The sequence below is a fragment of the Ursus arctos genome, chromosome X, assembly GCF_023065955.2.
Source record: "Ursus arctos isolate Adak ecotype North America chromosome X, UrsArc2.0, whole genome shotgun sequence".
NCBI lineage: Eukaryota > Metazoa > Chordata > Mammalia > Carnivora > Ursidae > Ursus > Ursus arctos.
Window position 1 is genome coordinate 64229131 of NC_079873.1, and position 7745 is coordinate 64236875.

Below are 7745 nucleotides of genomic sequence, written 5' to 3' on the forward strand. Positions count from 1 at the left end.
ATTTGAAAGATTCACTATTCTATGCTGGGGTGTTGACATATTTTTATCGATTTTGAGGGAGGTCCTCTGTGCCTCCTGGACTTGAATGCCTGTTTACTTTCCAGATTAGGGAAGTTCTCCACTATAATTTGCTCCAATTAACCTTCTGCCCCCCCCTTTCCTCTTCTTCTGAGATCCCAATTATTCTAATGCTATTTCTCTTTATGGTATCACTTATCTCTTGAATTCTCCCCTTGTGATCCAGTTTTTTCTCAGCTTCTTTATTTGCCATCATTTTGTCTTTTGAATCACTAATTCTCTCTTCTGCCTCATTTATCCTAACAGTTAGAGTCTCCATTTTGATTGCATCTCATTAATAGCCTTTTTTATTTTGACCTGATTAGATTTTAGTTCTTTTATTTCTCCAGAAAAAAGATTCTCTTGTGTCTTCGACGCCTTTTTTCAAGCCCAGCTAATATCTTTATCGTTATTCTGAACTCTAGCTCCAACAACATACTTATATCCATACTGATCAGGTCTCTGGCAGTCAGTACTATGTCTTGTTCTCTTTTTTGAGGTGAGTTTTTCTGTGTTGTCATTCTGTCCAGAGGAGAATAGATGGACAAGAGAACAAAATACTAAAATACCAACAGTGACCCCAGAGAAATATACACTAAACAAATCAGAGGAGACCCAAAACTGAAATGAAAATTAAAAAAAAGAGAGAGAGAATATAATCAGACAGGTGAACAGGAAAGAGAAATACACTAGATTCTGGGTGTATTTTGGTTTGTTAGAAGAAACAACATCCCAAAATTGTAAAGAAAAATCCCCCATATATATACAAAAATATAATTAAATACAATGAAAGGATAGAATGTAACTATAAAAATGAAAATTAAAAAAGATTTTAAAAAAGAGTTGATAAAATAGGAAATTGGTTGAAAAGGAAAAAGACAAAAAATTGAAAGACTAAAGAATTCTGAGAAAAAACCATGAATTCTATATACTATTTTCCCCTAGCATTGGAGTTTTGCAGTTCTGTGTGATCAGTAAACTTGGTGTTTGCCAGATGTTTTTGCTGCTCTTTTGGGTGATGGGCCTGTTGCACTGATTCTCAGGGGTCTTTGCCTGGAAGGAATTGCACCGCCCTTGCCAGGGAAGCTGGGCTTAGTGTAAGTGGCTCCAGATTGCTCTATGTGGCTTTTGTTCCCTGAAGGATTTCTGCATCACTTTAGAGGGTGAGAAGAAAAATGGCAGCCTCCCAGTCTCCAGCCCTGGAACTGAACGATGGCATCGACCACTCTTCAGTGAACCCTCAGGGAAAAGCAGTCAATCACTCTTGTCTCCCTTGTTTTCGTCCACACTCTACGTTCACCCAGCCTGTGACCCAGCATTTATATCTCAGGCATGCAACCCTGCTTTAAAAGTCTCCAAACTTAGCAGACTCCTGCAGCGCAAACCCGTGCCACTCCTCCTGGGGGAGAGAAGGAGTTCTCACTGTGGTTCTGCCACTTGCTGGGATCCTGTTCGAAGAGCGGTCACCAGACTGTGCCAAGGTTCTAGGTTTATGGCAACACCAAGCTGAGAGCCCACTCCTGGGCTTTCTGATTGCAGCTGGCTTCCCTGCTGCAATGCCTGGGAACTCTGCCACACTCAGGCACTGCCACTCTTTCTCTGACTCCAGGGATCCTGAGATGAGGCTGACCCACCTACAATTCCGCCTGGCTTTACCACCTGAGCACCTTTCAGGCAGGGGCGTCCTTCACTGGAGCTGACTTCTAAAAGTTCTGATTTTGCACTCCACTACTATATCACTTTCTGGTAGCTGTCTTATGGAGGCTCCCTGTCCCCGTGGTATACATTCTGATATATCATCTCGGATTCACTTCTCCACACCTTGCAGAAAGTGGTCGCTTTTCTATTTGTAGAATTGCAGCAATTCTTTATAGATTTCCAGTTGAGTTCACAGGTGTTCAGAATGATTTGACAGCTATCTAGCTGAATTTCAGTAACAAGACAAAACTAAGGACCCCTACTCTTCCACCATCTTTCTCCCCCACATAAGCCAAGACCCACTGATATGCTTTCTGCAAGAGACTCATTTTAGACAGAAAGACACCTCCTCATTGAAAGTGATGGAGTGGAAAACCATTTATCATGCTAATGGACATCAAAAGAAAGCTGGGGTAGCCATCTTTATATCAGATAAATAAGATTTTAAACCAAAGACTGTAATAAGATAAGAAAGGACACTATATCATAATTAAAGGGTCTATCCAACAAGAAGATCTAGCAATTGTAACTATTTATGCCCCCAACTTGAGAGCACCCAATTATATAAACCAATTAATAACAAAATTAAAGAAATACATGGGACAATACAATAATAGTAGGGGACTTTAACACCCGAGTGACTGCAATGGACAGATCATCCAAGCAGATCAACAAGAAAATAAGGGCTTTGAAAGACACACTGGATCAAATGGACTTCACAGATGTATTCAGAACATTCCATCCTAAAGCAACAGAATACACATTCTTCTCGAGTGCACATGGAACATTCTCCAGAACAGATCACATATTAGGTCACAAATCAGGTCTCAACCAGTAGCAAAAGACTGGGGTCTTTCCCTGTATATTTAAAGACCACAATGCTTTGAAACTGGGACTCAGTCAAAAGAGGAAATTTGGAAAGAACTCAAATACACGGAGGCTAAAGAGCATCCTACTAAAGAATGAATGGGTCAACCAGGAAATTGAAGAATTAAAAAAAATTCATGGAAGCAAATAAAAATAAAAACACAACTATTCAAAACCTTTGGATGCAGCAAAGGTGCATCCTTAGTATAATTCCCTAAGAAGGAAGTATATAGCAATACAAATCTTTCTCAGGAAACAAGAAAGGCCTCAAATACACTCTAACATTACACCTGAAGGAGCTCGAGAAAAACCAGCAAATAAATCCTAAACCAAGCAGGAGAAGAGAATTAATAAAGATTAGAGCAAAAATCAATGAAATTGAAACCTAAAAAACAGTAGAACAGATCAATGAAACTAGTAGCTGATTCTTTAAAAGAATTAATAAGATGGTAAAACTCTAGCCAAAGAAAGAAAGAGAGAGAGAGAGAGAGAGAGAACCTAAATAAATAAAATCTTTTCGCAGATGACATGATACTCTATATGGAAAACCCAAAAGAATCCACCCCCAAACTACTAGAACTTGTAGAGCAATTCAGTAATGTGGCAGGATACAACATCAATGCTCAGAAATCAGTTGCATTTCTATACACGAACAATGAGACTGAAGAAAGAGAAATTAGGGAATCCATTCCATTTACAATACCACCAGAAATCATACGTTATCTCGGAATTAACTTAAGCAGAGATGTAAAGGATCTATATTCTAGAAACTACAAATCCCTCTTGAAAGACATTGAAGAAGACACAAAAAGATGGAAAAATATTCCATGCTCATGGATCAGAAGAATAAACATAGTTAAAATGTCTATGCTACCCAGAGCAATCTACACTTTCAATGCCATCCCAATCAAAATACCAATGACATTTTTTGTGGAACCAGAAAAGGCCCCGAATTGCTAAGGAATTGTTGAAAAGGAAAAACAAAGTTGGGGGCATCACATTGCCAGATTTCAAGCTGTACTACAAAGCTGTGATCACAAAGGCAGCATGGTACTGACACAAAAACAGACACATAGACCAATGGAACAGAATAGAGAACCCAGAAATGGACCCTCGGCTCTTTGGGCAACTAATCTTTGACAAAGCAGGAAAAAACATCCAGTGAAAAAAAGAGAGTCTCTTCAATAAATGGTGCTGGGAAAATTGGACAGCTGCATGCAAAAGAATGAAACTTGACCACTCTCTCACACCATACACAAAGATAAACTCCAATGGATGAAAGACCTCGATGTGAGACAGGAATCCATCAAAATCCTAGAGGAGAACATAGGCTGCAACCTCTTTGACATTGGCCACAGCAACTTTTTTCATGACACATCTCCAAAGGCAAGAGAAACGAAAGAAAAAATGAACTTGTGGGACTTCATCAATATAAAAGCTTCTGCACAGCCAAAGAAACAGTCAAAAAAACTAAGAGACAGCCCACGGAATGGGAGAATATATTTGCAAATGATACTACAGATAAAAGACTGGTATCCAAGCCCTATAAAGAACTTCTCAAACTCAACACCCAAGAAACAAATAATCAAATTAAAAAATGGGCAGAAGATGTGAACAGACACTTTTCCAATGAAGACATACAAATGGCTAACAGACACATGAAAAAATGTTCAAAATCATTAGCCATCAGGGAAATTCAAATCAAATCCACATTGAGATACCACCTTATGCCAGTTAGAATGGCAAAAATTGACCAGGTAGGAAACAACAGATGTTGGAGAGGATGTGGAGCAAGGGGATCCCTCTTCCACTGTTGGTGGGAATGCAAGTTGGTACAGCCACTTTGGAAAACAGTGTGGAGGTCCATTAAAAAGTTAAAAATTGAGCTACCCTATCATCCAGTAATTGCACTACTCGGTATTTACCCCAAAGACACACATGTAGTGAAGAGAAGGGCCATATGCCCCCCAGTGTTCATAGCAGCATTATCCACAGTAGCCAAATTGTGGAAGGAGCCAAGATGCCCTTCAACAGATGACTGGATTAAGAAGATGTGGTCCATTTATACAATGGAATATTCCTCAGCCATCAGAAAGAACGATTACCCAACATTTGCAGCAACATGGATGGGAGTGGAGGAGATTATGCTAAGTGAAATAAGTCAAGCAGAGAAAGACAATTATCATATGGTTTCACTCATTTATGGAACGTAAGAAATAGGAAGATCGGTAGGAGAGGGAAGGGAAGAATGAAGGCAGGGGTAAACAGATGGCGGAATGAACCATGAGAGACTGTGGACTCTGGGAAACAAACTGAGGGCTTCAGAGGGGAGAGGAGTGCTGGACTGGGATAGGCCAGTGATGGGTATTAATGGGGGTACATATTGCATGGTGCTCTGGGTGTTATATGCAAATAATGAATCATGGAACACTACATCAGAAACTAAGGATATAGTGTATGGTGACTAACATAACATAATAAAAAACTATTATAAAAAAATGAATGAAAGAGGAGAGATCACAACTAACACCAAAGAAATACAAACAATTATAAGAACATCTTATGCACAACTATGTGCCAACAAATTAGGCAATCTGGAAGAAATGGATGCAGAAACTACCAAAACTGAAACAGGAAGAAATAGAAAACATGAACAGACCCATAACCAGCAAGGGAATTGAAACAGTAATCAAAAATCTCCCAAGAAACAAGAGTTCAGGCTGGATGGCTTCCCAGGGAAATTGTACCAAACATTTAAAGAACTAATACCTATCCTCCTGAAGCTGTTTCAAAAAAATAGAAATGGAAGGAAAACTTACAAAGTCTTTCTATGAGGCCAGCATTACCTTGATACCAAAATGAAAGACCCCATTAAAATGCAGAATTACACACCAACATCCCTAATGAATATGGATGTCAAAATTCTCACCAAGAGACTAGCCAATAGGATCCAACAGTACATTAAAAGGATTATTCACCACGACCTGGTGGGATTTGTTCCTGGGATGCAAGGGTAGTTCAACATCCACAAATCAATCAATGTGATACATCACATTAATAAAAGAAAGGACAAGAACCATATGATCCTCTCAATAGATGCAGAAAAAGCAATCAACAAAGTACAGCATGCTTTCTTAAGTAAAACTCTTCAGAGTGTAGGGATAGAGGGAACATACCTCAATATCATAAAAGGCATATATGAAAAGCACACAGCAAATATCATTCTCAATGGGGGAAAAACTGAGAGCTTTTCCTCTAAGGTCAGGAACACGGCAGGGATGTCCACTATCACCACTGCTGTTCACCATAGTACTAGAAGTCCTAGATTCCACAATCAGACAACAAACAGAAATAAAAGGCATCAAAATTGGCAAAGAAAAAATCAAACTCTCACTCTTTGCAGATGACATGATACTCTACGTAGAAAACCGAACCATAGAAATAGTTCCATTTCTATACACTAACAATGAGACAGAAGAAAGAGAAATCAAGGAGTTAATCCCATTTACAATTGCACCAAACACCATAAGATACCTAAGAATAATCCTAAGCCAAGAGGCAAAGGACCTGTACTCTGAAAACTATAGAACACTAATGAAAGAAAGTGAGGAAGACACAAAGAAACGGAGAAAACATTCCATAGTCATGGACTCCAAAAACAAACATTGTTAAAATGTTTAGGCTACCTAAAGTAATCTACACATTCAATGGAATCCCTATCAAAATACCATCAACATTTTTCATAGAGCTGGAACAAATAATCCTAAAATTTGTATGGAACCAGAAAAGACCCCGAATAGCCAAAGGAATGTTGAAAATGAACACCAAAGCTGGTGGCATCACAATTCCAGACTTCAAGCTATATTATAGAGCTATAATCATGTATGGTACTGGCACAAAAACACATAGATCAATGGAACAGAATAGAGACTCCAGAAATGGACCTTCAACTCTGTTCAGCTAATCTTTGACAAGGTAGGAAAGAATATCCAATGGAAAAAAGTCTCTTCAACAAATGGTGTTGGGAAAATTCGACAGCTGCATGCAGAAGAATGCAACTGGACCATTTCCTTACACCATACACAAAAATAGACTCAAAATGGATGGAAGACCTAAATGTGAGAGGAATCGATCAAAATCCTAGAGGAGAACACAGCAACCTCTTTGACCTCCGCCACTGCAATGTCTGGGTAGATATGTCTCCAAAGGCAAAGGAAACAAAAGCAAAATGGAAGTACTGGGACGTCACCAATATAAAAAGCTTTTGCACAGCAATGGAAATAGTCGACAAAACCAAAGGACAACCTACAGAATGGCAGAAGATATTTGCAAATCTCTCATCACATAATGGGCTAGTATCCATAATCTACAAAGAATATATCAAACTCAACACTCAACGAACAAATAATCCAATCAAGAAATGGGCAGAAGACATGAATAGATATTTCTCCAAAGAAGACTTACAAATGGCCAAGAGACACATGAAAAAATGCTTCACATCACTCAGTATCAGTGAAATACAAATCAAAACCACAATGAGATACCACCTCACACCAGTCAGAATGGCTAAAACTAACAAGTCAGGAAACAACAGATGTTGGCTAGGATGCAGAGAAAGGGGAACCCTCTTTCACAGTTGGTGGGAATGGAAGCTGGTACAGCCACTCTGGAATACAGTGTGGAGGTTCCTCAAAAAAGTTGAAAATAGAGCTACCCTAGGACCCAGGAATTGCACTATTAGTTATTTACTCCAAAGATACAAATGTAGTGATCTAGAGGGGTACCTGCTTTCCAAAGTTTATAGCAGCAATGTCCACAATGGCCAAACTATGGAAAAAGCTCAGATATCCATTGACAGATGAATGAATAAAGAAGATGAGGTGTATATATATATATATATATACACACACACACACATACAATGGAATATTACTCAACCATCAAAAATAATGAAATCTTGCCATTTGCAATGACATGGACAGAACTAGAGGGTATTATGCTAAGTTATATAAAACAATCAGAGCAAAGATAATTTTCATAAGATTTCTCTCATATGTGGAATTTAAGAAGCAAAACAGAGGATCATAGGGGAAGAGAGAGAAAAATAAAAGAAGATGAAACCA